At 39.0% G+C, this 14,127-nt stretch overlaps 1 long non-coding RNA gene across 2 annotated transcripts; it reads left to right on the plus strand.

The window, feature by feature from the left end:
* Positions 1–186: 186 nt before the first annotated feature.
* On the plus strand, positions 187–12,752 carry LOC309595851. 2 transcript variants are annotated; one of them, XR_014229364.1, is made up of 6 exons: positions 187–307; positions 634–6,775; positions 7,259–7,363; positions 8,872–10,375; positions 10,472–10,559; positions 11,654–12,752. It is a non-coding gene; the product is annotated as an uncharacterized lncRNA (long non-coding RNA). The 2 variants fall into 2 exon arrangements; XR_014229365.1 differs by lacking the exon at positions 11,654–12,752 and having other exon boundaries at positions 10,472–11,157.
* Positions 12,753–14,127: the final 1,375 nt, after the last annotated feature.

The raw sequence follows: 14,127 nt of genomic DNA on the forward strand, positions 1-14,127 counted from the left end.
ATAAAAATAATACTGAAGTTTCAAAATGATTTTCAGTTCCCTGTAAGTGCAACATTATGTGCTGGTGAGGGCATGTTCATTAAGGCCTGATCCTTGTGGAACTTAATAATACACCTATTAACTTTAAGCACATAACCAATTTCACTGCATTCACAGTTAAAATTAAACCTGTGCTCTCTGCTTGGCTGAACTAGGGCCTAAGGCTAACTGGATCTTCAATATGTTTTTTGTAACATTCTTAGGGGAGCTGTCAGAGTCCGCACCCAGTGAGGAGTGAAGGAGGGAGGCAGCACGGCTTACAACCAAGGTGCCTGAATGTCAGACAAGGTCTTTGGGCAGGGAGGAAAAGGCTGGCTGGTTTCCAGCATGAAGGGAAAAAGGAAAATGTCCATAGTACTTATCTGAGAGCGTGGGCCAGGGGGACTGGGAATTAGATGGATTTGTGCATAGTGCAGGAACAAAAAAGAGCACAGAGGATTCCTCAGAGTACTGGAATTAACCTTTGGGTCTAATGTTCATGTAGTTTTCAAATCACACTGAGCTTGATGTGTTCAAGGAAACAGTTGCCAAATGAAAATATATTTTTTTCCATAAGAAATAATATTTTCCTTATATTTTCTGTAAAATTGTCAGCATTATTTTAAAGTACCTTTTAAATGCCTGTAAGCACCATTGAAAATCTGGCTTACCTGGGGAGTTAAATGTCAGCTTTCTGCTACAAAGACAGCTCCTGATCCTTCAGGACTTAAAGAAGGTAAATTATTTTGTATGTATTAGCAACACCATTGCTGAATATTTATTCGCATATATAATCACATGTATGAATGCTTGTGATGTTGGGCACTTAAAACAGTCCTAACCATAAAAACAGGAGCAGGAGGGGAGGGGAGGCAGATCTAATTCTACAAGGGTGGTGAACATTTTATAGCATGTGTCAAAGACTGGCTTTTGATAGCTTTAAACAGAAGCAATTTCCGGGAGTCAATCCTTTTTGTCTTGTATTTTTCTTAAATGAAATGGTCTGTACTTCTCTTTGAACACTAATTACCATTAGCCTCAGAAATCACTTTGCAATTAATGGAAGTCTGAATTCTCCATGTTCACTAAGCAAAAACTTAATATAAACAAACACTTACTGCAAACTCATTCCAAGATAATTAATAGTGCTAGCCTAATTTATATCTGTTTAATATCTGACATACAGCTGTAACAGCCAAGTTTCTGTTCTCACTGTTGTCTTCCTATTGCTGAAACTTGTACACTGGATACTCAACAGTCAGCATTGGTCTAAAAGAAATGAAAAGCAATCTGCAGTAACTATTTTACCGAAGCCTTTTGTCTGAAGCAGCCGAAAGCAATAGTCATGGTCTTTCTTTAGATTTTGGACAGATAGAAAGCTCATTAGGTTTCTCAGGCCATTTACATTTCTGAAGCTCAAAAAGTAAAACCAGAAGAGGAGAAGTATCTTCCTGCCAGAACACAGATCAGAGAGGTTGCCTGCAGCAGCAAAGTATTCAGTAGGTGTTTTCATGAATGGTCATGAAGAGGGAGGGACAAATATGCTACAGTTTCCCCAGAGTAACTGAATAATCCTCCAGGGAAGCAATGCCTCGGTAATCCTGCAGTGCATGAGTCAGCATTGCAGTGCGTGGGAGAATTGTTCTCTTTTTTTACAGCTCACGATATAAATTGGACAATTTGCAAAAAAGAGTTTGCAGATTTACAAGTGCAAACGTCTGTAGAATTTTTTTTAAGCTTTACCGTGGATATGAACATGTCATTATAACTTCTATTGTCCATCGGGAATGGGAAAGGGAAAAATAATTTACTACATCTGTTCTGTACTAAGAGGGCAGAAAAGATGAGTTTTAAGAAGATTTTAATCCAGTCTACTTAGTTTCCAGAGCTTTCCTCAAATGTGTGGTACAAACTCTCTCCCTGAGAGCACTCCCAGGTTAAAGAGAAAAGCCGCATGGTTATAACAGACCCTCCAACTCCTTGTCTTTTCTCGAGTGCTCTGCGTGGGCACAGAGTCATGGATCACTGTGCCTAAGTGACCCAATGGTGTGTTTTACCCACAGTTAGTACAGTCCTAAGTTTGCACGTGAAGAAAACGGAACATAAAATAACTACCTGAATTATCCTTCATATATCAGCTAATCTATGGCAGATCTGGACATTAAATTTTTATCTTCTGAATCCTAATGCCGTGCTTATCAACCAAGACAGTTTCCATCCCACCTGACCTTTGGTGGATAATATCTGCTAACTGTTCCCTGTCCAGGGAGCTATGGGAAATACTCCAGGAATTTGCTTCTTCCTGTGTACTGTGTTTGATTATTTTTATTGATGACTAGTTACAATTCCAGTAGGATATGTATCTCAAACTCCTTATGTTTACCTCCTCACCCATATTACATTGGCATGTAATGGTATTAACGCATTAAGGCGTTCTGTCCATCACTAAATTATGCATGCAGTCAGTAGCTGTTCTGATTAGCTATAGGCAGATATGGGTTGAATTACAATGGAAAGCTACCTCCATATCTATAGTAAAGGATGACTTTATTAATGTTACTTACACTTGAAAAGAAAGGGCTTTCAGAAGGAAAATTTGTGTTTTTTTCTGGAAAATGTCACTATATGAAATCAGAATTAGTCTTGTGAACAGCCAAGAGGAATCAGCCAGAAAACTATTCCACTTTCTATCACTTCACTTTTGATCTATCATTTATAGGACGCCCTCATGTAAAACACTTGAGACTTACAAATATTGTGTCCTCACACTACACAGATTAACTTGCACTCTCTCCCCATTTCTTTTAAAATTGACTTCAATGTAATTTGCAGAACTTTCTTCTCTACAAAAGCAGGCTTTTGGATTTTGAAGAAATGCCCATCCATGCGTACGTGTCTGATCAAGGATTCTATGAAGCAATAGCTGGCAAAACTCAAGGATTCATTAGTGTTAGAACCTAATAAAAACTTTCCAAGTGTTTTTCTTTCTAGTCCTATACAACCCATTACTGCATTCTGTGCTGTGTGCGCCTCTATCATGATTTGGAATATGCCACAGGAATACAGTGTACACAGGCCAAGTATTAAATGAAAACCATATATTATACCAGTGTCACTGAGAATAACAGCTTGCAAATAGACAAATTCTGATAATGCTGTTAGGTAGCAGCAACAGCAGTGGATTTCCTAGATGGTTAAAGTTCTTGACTAAAAACATTTTGGAAAATTGGGCTCTGGTGAAAATGAAAAAATTCCTGTGGAATTAATGTTTTTAACAGCGATAGCAAGGTTTCTATAGGGAATTGTAAAGCTTTGCTCTTTAAACCTTTCTCCTACGATGCTCCTTGGTCACCTTTTGTTTTCAAAGCAGCAATGAAATTCTGAAATAATATATTGGAAATGTGCAAAAAGGAGATTTCTTACCGAAATGTGAATGTAGTGAATATTACTTTGTTTCAAAGTTTCCCTATGAGCTGAGCAGAACTGAAGGAATGCTTCCTGTCAGAAACGTCCTATGGGCACAAACTGGGATTTTTGAGAAGATGTAGTCCCTCTTTGGGCTACAGAGTGGTCTGAGGGAAGCTAGTCATGAATCAACTACTCAGCATATCAACAGCATATCAGCTGCTGAGAGAGTTCAGATCATCCCACGAGTTTCAGGGAAGATATTGTTGTTTATTAGAATTGCTTAAAGCTCAGTGTTCTGTGTGCTGAATATCATGTCAAATGATACTCAGGATTTGTAACATTTTTACTTGCATGGGTGAGCCTTTGCTTTTCTTTAGCAGCTGGGGAATCAGGGAGTTACATAAAGGTAAAACACTATTTCAATATAAATAATAACATATAATGTTCTTCCATAAATCATTTGGTCTGTCAGATATTGCAAGTGGCTGCTGTCACGTAATGTAGACCTTTGACAACATAGCCCAGTCCTTTTCCCTGGGTTCACTTCTCGTTCCAGAACTGTGAACCCTTCCTATTCTCAGCCTGAGACCCAACAGTCCTTCTCATATTTTGGGATCACATCTGCCATCTATTCTTGTATTTCTGCCTTCCTGCTGTGCAATCATTGGCATTGTCATCTGGATATAGATATAACTAGTCATCTGGATATAGATACAAATGTCTCTCTGCCACAACCATTGAATTCATACTTGTGGATTAGATTCAGTATTTCCTTCCCCTCCTGCCTGGACCTTAACCAGTACTGACGCTTCACCAATCTTCAGACTTACTTTGTGTGTATTTAGCAAACCCCATCTGTCAGGATTTGAAATGGAAGTAAACATCCAGATAATTGGAAAAGTTCATGTTTATTTTGGATTAAAGAACAAAAGTATTAAAGCAGGTTGTCAAAGAAAGAAATAGGACCAAGAGTTATTTTTGTATTTTATTAGCACCACCTTTACAGTCCACACTCTCTCATGTGGCTATTTAATTTGTGATTACAAAACACATGACTATTTGAGCATTCAGATATATATGCCTAATGCAGATTCTGACTATTTTATTCAGTATCAGTATAGCATCGTAAATAACTTGTATACAGATTATCATGCTCTACCTAGTCAGAGCCATGGTCTCCCAGTGTGAATAGTGAAATAAAAAAGATGAAACTTATTCCTCCATATCTATCAAATCTAAAGACCTTTTAATTTTATTACTGTATTGGGTGTTTTATGGGAAGGAGCTATGGGTCCAGATTCTCTTCTGGTGTAAAAGGCTGAAATTAATGAATTTGCTTTACTCTAGATGGGCCAAGGTTGCAGTCACAGCTCTTAAGGAAATGCATTGTAGACATTATCATCTTATTTTTCATCCAGTTCTTAACAAGTGAGATATTACTTCTTCATCTCCCAGGCTTGCATCTCCTTTTGCTTGTACAACACCCCAGCATAAATTGAACCTGCAGGTCTATATTAACGTGTGCTATGTGGCAGAAAAAAAGTTGCAAAACTACACAGAGCCTAGATTTAAGGGTGGCAATGTTTGCATGCAGAAGCATGTCTGCCCATCAGATGAGCAGTGGTGCCCCAGCCCATCTGACCTTTTCCCGTGTCTAGTCTGTACCTCCCAGGGCTACGGTAGAGCCCCATTACTTGGGTTGGAGCAGGTATCTCAAAGAGACACCTCTTCTCCACCCACTCCCATTTACTTCATTCTAGGACACCAGGAGGTATCAAACATTCACACAACCTGTTTTCTAACATTTGGCCATTAGCGGAAAGCCAAGCTGTCCCCCCACTTGTCTCCTGGAGGGACCAGGACGTCTGATCCACCAGCTATGGGGGATGCAGGAGAAGCAGTGGGGAAAGCAGAAGGTCCAAGCGCCCAAACTGCTGGGTCTGGGCAGCTGAAGCTGGTCTGGGTCCCACTGCTTTTGTTCTCCCTGCTTGCCAGCCCTGTGCCGAGCCACTTCACTGCATAGCCTGGCAGGCAGCAGGCTGGAGGCAGGAGGATTTGCATGGGGTTAGTAGGGTGAGGGGGCTAAGGGAAGGCAGGAGGGGACCATATCGGGTGGTGGGCCAAGAGCAGGAGGGACTGAAACGGCCAGCGGTAAGAGCAGTGCAGGCTGGTGGAGGAACAACATGCAAAGAACCAAATCCTCATTAACAGACGCTTGCATAGTTAATAAACCTTTCACTTTTTCCTATAAATTATCTTTTCATTTGCATCCTGGGTCATGTTTATCAGAAGCTTTTTTTAAAAAAATTATTTTTAGTCTGAGAAATTAAAGATGGTGAGTCAGATAGTGTTCAGCTCTATGTGTTATGCTGAGCTGCCACAGAGGACAGCCCATTTTTCACACAACAGCGACACATTTTTCAGGTCTTCCTAAGTTTTATTTTCAATTCTGTTGTTTCCTTGCTGTGAAAAGATATTGCTATAACAAGACTATATTGTAGTGGGAAATGCAACAGGGTTATATCGAGGAGATTTTTATTAAATCATAGTGATGTATACAGATACACAAAACAAAATTCTGCCAGAAGATAAGTCCCATTCTTAAAGCCTACAGTACATTATTAGACTTGCAGCACACATGACCTAGGAAAGATCTACTGAACCATGTTAAAGCATCTTACAAAACATCTGATAGTGAGAAATTATTATTGATTTTTAACCGAATAATGGGTTTGATTGTAAAATACATCACATTCATTGGTTAGCTGTAAGATGGCCTCAGGAACCCTAGAGCATGGCTGTTAATAACATTGGGATATAGAACCATAAAAACAATAACAGTAGGATTTCTATGTACTATACTTTTAACTGCCTAAGGCTCCTCCTATCTGTAGATAGTCATTATTTATTGAGTTTACAGAAAAATTATTAAGAAAGCATGAAAACACACTCATAGAACGTGGTTTTTTCAATAAGTTTTTAATTATTTTGTTCTCTCTGTTTCTATCTGCCTCCTGCCAGAAAATACAGGTGATTCAGGCAATTTTCAGACTATACACTTTCAGTCTTCCTCTTGATTACATAGCTTTTCTAGATTACCATAGAGACATTTCTAACTTTTGATTTTAACTTTTACCAAAAATATTATTTTGCATAAGAATTGAATCCTATTTTATCATTCTAATTCTTGGATTTATTTTATTTCTTCTGCTGTGTTTTTGTAATACCACTCTGCAACTGAGAAAAATGGGAGACTGAAGTTCTATAAAATATTGAAATTCATGTACTGAAGCTACAGATTCACTCCAATTGAATATTTATTGCAATAGAGAAAGAAAGATGAAGAAAGGTAAATATTATTTACACTTTTAAGAAGGATGTGGACTTCATTCTCTTTATCTTTAATCATGTGACCTATGATATAGTTCTTTATGAGAATTTCAGCATCAGTATAGTTGTTCCAAGATTACCAGCTATCACATAGTAACTTACCTTTTGCCATAATTTCTTCTCTTTGTGATTATTCATTCTTAGTCATTAAATATTCTTCCATACATTGAAAATATTACTAGGGCCAGAATACTTCTTAATCACAAAACTAAATAGTGTGGGATTCTCAGGAATTACTGTATGGTTATTTTAAATCTATTTTAAGTGTAACATTTTTAAACACAGTGCTTTTACTAGTTACACTGTGTTTTTCTTGCATTCATTTGGAAATCACAGTGTGTATATCTTCATGGTGACTAATTCTGTATCACTGCAGATTCTGGAAGAAGAAATGTGTTCTTCCTGAAACCTCTGAAGGTCTAAAATAGGTTTTTTTCTTTAGGAAGTTTCTGTTTGAGAAGGTGACTAATGATCTCCTGTGGGACTATATATTAGAACAATTTCTTTAAGCTTACCCAAAGTAAGAAGACACAAGCTGATGCCTCTGGTATGAATGAATTAATTTTCTTTTCTAAATAAATAAGTTGCAAGTATCCAAATATTCATTCAGCCTTAATAAAAATTTTGTAACAATAAAATTTACCCTTTGATTTTCGTAACACTTCATGCTGAGTAATTTCCAGCACAGTAGGGAACTCCATTCTTAAGAGAGAAGAGCAAGTCTGTTCTAGAAAGAAAGATTAAGGACATGTATATACCCTGAATACTTACAGTGGTTTCTATATTTTCCTTAGACTACAAAGTTAAATGATTAACAATTTTATTTACTGGCTAATTAATGAAACAATGCAACCAGAATGCAAGATGTGTTTCAGAGGATGGCAAGATTTTTGAGTTTTCCTTTAGTTATAGGATACTAGAAAAAAATTGCAGTTGCAGTAGATCACGGACTAAGTATGAGTAAAAGAATCTCACACTGTAGCTAAGCAGACAAATCTTACTCTGGGTCACATTCACAAGAGCTGACAATGATGTGGGAGGTAATTATTCCTTCTACTTGATCCTATTAAGACGGGAAACATTTTTCTCCCTTACATTGCTATAAAATGTTATCACAAAGAAGATGATTATAAATTGTTCTCCAGGGCCAATGGGGTAAGAACAAATATAAATTAGCTTAAATTTTACCAAAAGTGATCTCACTGAGTATAAGAAAAGGCTTCTGTTTGGCTGTTAAAGCACTGAAAGTGTTCTCCTATGGAAGTTGTGAAGTCTCCTTCACTGGAAGTTTTTAGGATGGGTTAGACAAACATCTGTCAGGAATGATCTTCATGTAGACTATTGACTAGCTTCAGTCCAAAGGGCTGGAGCAGATGGTCTTCCAAGGTTTTCTATTCATGTTCTTCTATGAATCTAATTGAGTTTACCACCAGCTGGATCTCTTCTTGTTACACTTCCTGTTGCATAAACTTCTTTCTTGCTGTACAGACTTCATGTTTATCATACTGTGAGTGTACAGGGATCCAATGAACTTCCTGTTATTCAAGTAATCTTCTCACTGCTGCATTTCTGGGGACAAATTTTCAGTTCCCATCTCTAATTGCATGTTGCAAGTCTGAGCTGAGAGAAAGTCAAAGTAAGCAGCAACTTTGAGCCCTGATGTCCAGTGCAAGTGCTGACTCTTTCCTCTCTCCTGGCTGTGCTCCTATTGCCAAAACCAGCAGCTTTCTGCTGCCAGATATCCCATCTCTTCCTTTGGCAGCAGGATCAAAAAAGATGTGCTATTTTCAGAGTTTCTCTTGTAATACAATCATGACATAGAGTATGAAACTGCTAGTTAAACTCCTCCAGGCATTTGGGGAAAGGTTCTTGGAAGTGTCAGCGTTTCTTTAGATGTGTTACTGTGCTACAGTAGCTCCTCCTAGTACAATTTGCCACAGTCTGAACGGTGCCTGCAGGCCCTCTGTGACCTGGTCTGTCAGGCTGCCTCACACAGTGTGGTAGGGACAGCCCCACATATCCACCCTATCTCATAACACGTGTCTTATGTTGTAGGTGCAGACGATGACAGCTCGGAGCAATTTGTGGTAATTCCATGGAGAGATGACACCTGGGACACTCTCCCTTGCTGTCTTCATGCAAACCCTGGCATGTCATTGCAATGCTGAACACAAGAAAGTTGTGGTCATCAGGACTTAAGACTGTCAGTCTGAAAAGTACAGAAGAAATTAACTGGGACTTCAGCTTCTCCTTGCTACTTCAGTCATCAAAATGAAACATTTTGCTTTGCCTTATTTTAGAGTCGTCCAAGTCCAGAGTCACTTATGTACTCATTAGCAAAGTCCCTAAAGTTTTACCTTTGAGTATACCAGAAATGCATCATTTTTAACAATCACCTCCAATTCTCAAGAGCCAGTTGATGCATAAATCCATCAAGCTTTACAAATGAGGTCCTCTCCATCTCTCTTGCACAATTGACAAGCATTTTCAGTCCACATCTATTAGAATAGGCCCTGCACAAAATATAGAGGCTGCGGGTAGTTGAAATACCTCAGAGCTATAATGACCTTCAACAGTTTGAGCCCTCACAGAAGGAGGAACAAAGCCAAGAATACATTTTCTAAGAGAGTAGCTGATAGTAGGCTGGAGCAGAGTTCTCTCAACTTCCACTTTCCAGGGAATAATTAAATATTCATTAGGTCAGAGGAAGGAAAGAAGAACAAGATGAGATTAACACTAAGTGGCTAAGCCTTAGGTTTCTTGTGGAACAGAGTACTTCTTTTCAAATATTTAAATTTTGAATTGGAGGAGAGAGCAGAAAGTGAGATTCTTCCGTTCTCCCAGAGGAGAATCATAAGAAAGCAGTGAGCTATAGTGACATGTTCACTCTTGTCTTTTTTCTAGGGCACAAGGAATATTTAACAGGTCTATGAGGATGGATATAGCTTCTACAAGAGCAACTGAGAAGAACTTTCTCATTTCCATCCCAGGGTAGCATCAGCTCCAGTGGTTTGGGAGTGGAAAATGTAGGTTCAACCACCTTATAGCACAGGAATGAATCTATTCTAGTTGCACTTTTTTGTGCAAATACTCAGATAAGTCCACCTATGGAAGAGAGCTACTGCTAAGGCCATAGTTGGTGAGAAGGACTGGCAGAAGGGCCTCACACCAAGGTGAAGTTGGGTGGTTTGAAATCAATATGGGAGTAGGGGACTCTCCACAGTCTAGAGGTGTGATCTAAATCTTATCAGTTTCTGTAGGCTAACATGTGCCACCTGCTTAGCTTGCTGGCATTGGGGGAATTGTACGCCTAGAGCCTACATTTTTGCATGCATTGCATGTGAAGCAATGCATGCAACTAGCTACGTAACTCCGGGCTGAGGCACCCTGACAGTTGGGTCCTTTAATGGCGAGATAAAACTTCCTTGTGAGCGTCGCTCTGGATTTCACATTTTCAGTCTCCACTGTAGACGGCTGTATTTCAGGAAGGCAAGACGGAAGAACTGTTGCTATTTTATATTGTTGCTAAGATGTCAAGGTTTCTGGACATCATCCAGAGGTGAGTGTTAGCTCAGTGGGTCAGTTGCCAAGAAAACTCTGCTTCTTGTACATACAAGTTTTACTCTTGTGATTCATGGTGTCATTATTTCAACAGATGTAGCCATCAGAAGAGATTATGGCCAGACTTACACTGCCCTTCAGGTAACATGAATCCAGGAAGCTGAAATCTTGAATGGGAGCAGGTATTTATAATCTAGTCAAATAAGACTTAGGCACCAATTAAGTTCTCAGGTGAGCCCTCTCAGTAGATGTTATATGCAACTGAGTGGCTAACTGGTCTGAAGCCATTCAAGCTGGTGATTTCAGGGTTATATATAGAAGACTTTTCATAACAGTCACAAAATTATGTGGCCAGAAATGGACCACAAGTCCACATTGGAGAGGACTGTCTGCAGTCCCACACATGAAAAGAACTCTTTCCTAGTCATGACTCTTTGAATAGTCGGACACAGAGCTAGGCATTTTCAATGTTTTTCAGCTTTTCAGGGGAAGAGAAGACAAACAGGTCCTTGTCAAAATGAAACAAATATTGAAAGAAAATAAAATTTTTATTTTAAAAAAGACTGTATTTCATTTAGAAAATGAGCTTGAACAAGGCGTTTCAGCTCTTCAAAACTCTCTGAAAGTGAGTGATTCGGTTCCATATGAAAATAGAATATCAGAGAGAAGAATATTTTCTTTAATTGCTCCTCCACCAAGCCATTTCTGACTCCTCTCCAGAGTTGGAGAAACAGTCAGCATCGGCGGGGTGAATCATCTGTGCTGCATACAGCCCTGTTTGGCAAACTGCAACCAACCGTCTCCTGGGACTCTGCTCCAGTTTGCACGTTTATCCCTACTGGAGGCCCTAGCTAAAATAAGGAACACTACATCTGCAAAGTGCATTTATTCTGCTTCCTGACAAAATAAGAGTAGATGAACATAAAAGAGTCTTTGAGGGGTGGAAAGCAGGATGTTTGGGGAATGAAGATATCTGAAGAAGAATCTTTTAAACTTTCTGAAGGCTGGTGAAGAGCATGAGGCAGCAGTGTGGTCAGCAGAGGAATTTTTGTGGAAACTTGTTGGACTCCTTGCAGGGAACACAAAAGGGTTTATATATTTCGAGTCAAATGTTAAATCAAGGGTGAACCCACTCTAGCAGAGTTTATTCCTCATTTCCAATTTGGGTAGTTTACTCACTTCTCATGTATGTCAAGTAAGAAAATTTATCCACACTTCATTTTCTCTCACTCAGTTGTTTGCAGAGTCACTAACCTTTCATTGTTTCTTTCTTAAGGATATTGAATTTATCCCAGGACTAGAAGCTGACATTCTAGGAATTTTATAGTATGAAATATGCCATCTACTAAGTGAAGTAACTGTAGTGGAAAAAAGTATCATGTTTTCTAAGAGGCTGTTGAGCAGTGTGCGGCTAAATCTGGTGAAGAACTGAATGCTTGCATTTTCCACTGATGTCAACTCTCAGGACACCGTCTTATAAATGGGAAGCTGTCTGAAGAAGTATTGCAGACTGGCAGTGAGTGGGTAGATTTAAAATAGATTAAGAAATTAATGACATAAGGGAACACATAGCTTGAGAGGATGATGTTTTTAATGTGTCTTGATACTTAGCTATGTATTCAGAGCCACTCTAAGCGTATTGGGTGTTTTTGCAATGTTTATAACCAAAAAGCTCTGCTACATCAATCCTACAACCCAGAATTATTTTAATTGTTCTGATAGGCACGTAATTTTGAGGTTCCATTTCCCTTTAAAAGTCCTAATAAATGGATAATCAGTGCAAGCACATCTCTAGTCACTCTTCTGTGACTACCTGAGATTACCTGATTTAGAGAGATGGAATGACATTAATTCTGTTGCTTCCAAGGGTGTCTCATTGAATCAGTCTGTTCCCTTCTTGACAGGCTGCTTTCTACATATTATCCCCTATAACAGAACACACTGGACTTTGAACTGCCAACTCTGTCTAAAATTACATGAAATTTCTGTTATCTGGAATGAGTTCATTCACTAAGTGAAAGTCACCTTGAAATGCTCTGAATGTCTTGAGTCCCTCAAATATGCATTTTATTCCCTAATTCAGTGATTGCTGCTTGTAATAACATCAAGAGAAATACACAAGAAGACGAAAAGTGTTAATGATGGCTCACAAGGGGAGGTTTCCAGCAGCAGTTTGATCAAACGAATTGAAGTCAGTTCCCATTTAAGACCAGGAATAAATTGTGGAGCTCTTTTTAGCTATTCCAGCTTGTGACTCACTGTGCAAAGCAGTGTTGGCTCTAAGATATCTTTCTGTTTCACCCAGCAATAGAACTAGCCCGGGAACTAAAGAGCAGCAGGATGCAGGGAACTATCAGCTATGAAAAATCTCACAATTTATGGAACTTTTTAAAATAATAAACTGAAGCACCACAAAGACAAAGGTTTTAGTTCTGTCATTTTTTTTTTTTTAAAGACGCTTCTGGTTTTCTTTAATTTCTTCTCCAAATGAAATTTGCTGCAGAAAATGTAGCCATTTTTCAGTTCATTGCAGGTTGGAAAAAAATGTGTTAACTTACTCACTGCTTTGCCCTAGTGCTCATTTTCTTTTATTCTGTAGAGGGCTGAGATCTTTCGTTCCCCCAAAGAAAGGGCTCTGGATCAGCTGGGATGTGATGTTCTCATGGAAATATTCAAATATGCAATTATTATGTGATACGTTCCTACATGTTCTCAGAGCTTGCTAAGTCATATGATACTCCATTCTCCTGCGGAAAAGCCAGCCTATAATCTTCCCTTCCCCCATTTCGTGGGAGACTCTAAGTCAGTTGATGTATGTGCAAAGGGTGTGGGCAATTTAGGTCAAATACAGGGATGAGGTAAGACGTTTTGTGATTTATGCATTGCTGATTGGGTGTAAATTACACTGGAAGGCTAGATCCTGTGAGTTTCTGGTAGTCACTGTCTCAAACAAAATCCAGCTACTTCCTGGCAGTGTCTAGAGAAAAGCAGCCACAGTCTCCCTGGTCTCTCTCCTCTGTTGAGGGGCTAACATGTGCTGGTTAGGCCCTTGAAATAAGAAAGTTTTCAGATTCCCTGAAACCCTTGGGCTTTATGTCAGAGCAGGAGGGAAAAGAGGGTCCTAGAGGGCAGTGTGAGTGTATCTCTTGTCTCTCCCATGAGGAACAGACTCCAAGGGCTTCCCGTTTCTGGAAATGCATGGATTTAACAAACCTCTGGCACCTTCACCTGTAAAAGCAGAAAATAACTCTGCTTCCTGTGTGTTACTAACAGGAATCCCCCATGTCACTCGTCCCCAGATTTCAAACCTTAGGGATATTCTGCCCCACAAGAGCCAGCTGGGGAAGTGATTGTCATTACCCATTGCAATGTCAGTGTAACTGCTTGCTTTATCTCTGTGTACTGTAAACGTGAAAGGAGAATGCCCAAGCCATAAAGTCTTTGCTTGTCCTTCTGAATTCTTCAAGAAGGGAAGCTAGCCTTGTAATCAAGCTTTACCAATTATATATTTTCTTCTTTGTACCATTTCACTGCTTAAAAAAGTGGCAACTGTGTCTACATTTTTTTGGGAAATAAATAATTCAAAGTCAAGAACATGTATATATATTGAAGAAATATTAAGATTTTGGTGGCCTAATCTAAATATTCCATTCTTTGACTACGATTTGAGTCTTCTGGGTGATTTGTACAATAGATAATACACAATGCAGCTGATCATATTGATTATCACTAGACTCTTAAACTCCAGAG

This window comes from Platalea leucorodia (genome assembly GCF_965183815.1).
Source record: "Platalea leucorodia genome assembly, chromosome: 1".
Taxonomy (NCBI): Eukaryota; Metazoa; Chordata; class Aves; order Pelecaniformes; family Threskiornithidae; genus Platalea; species Platalea leucorodia.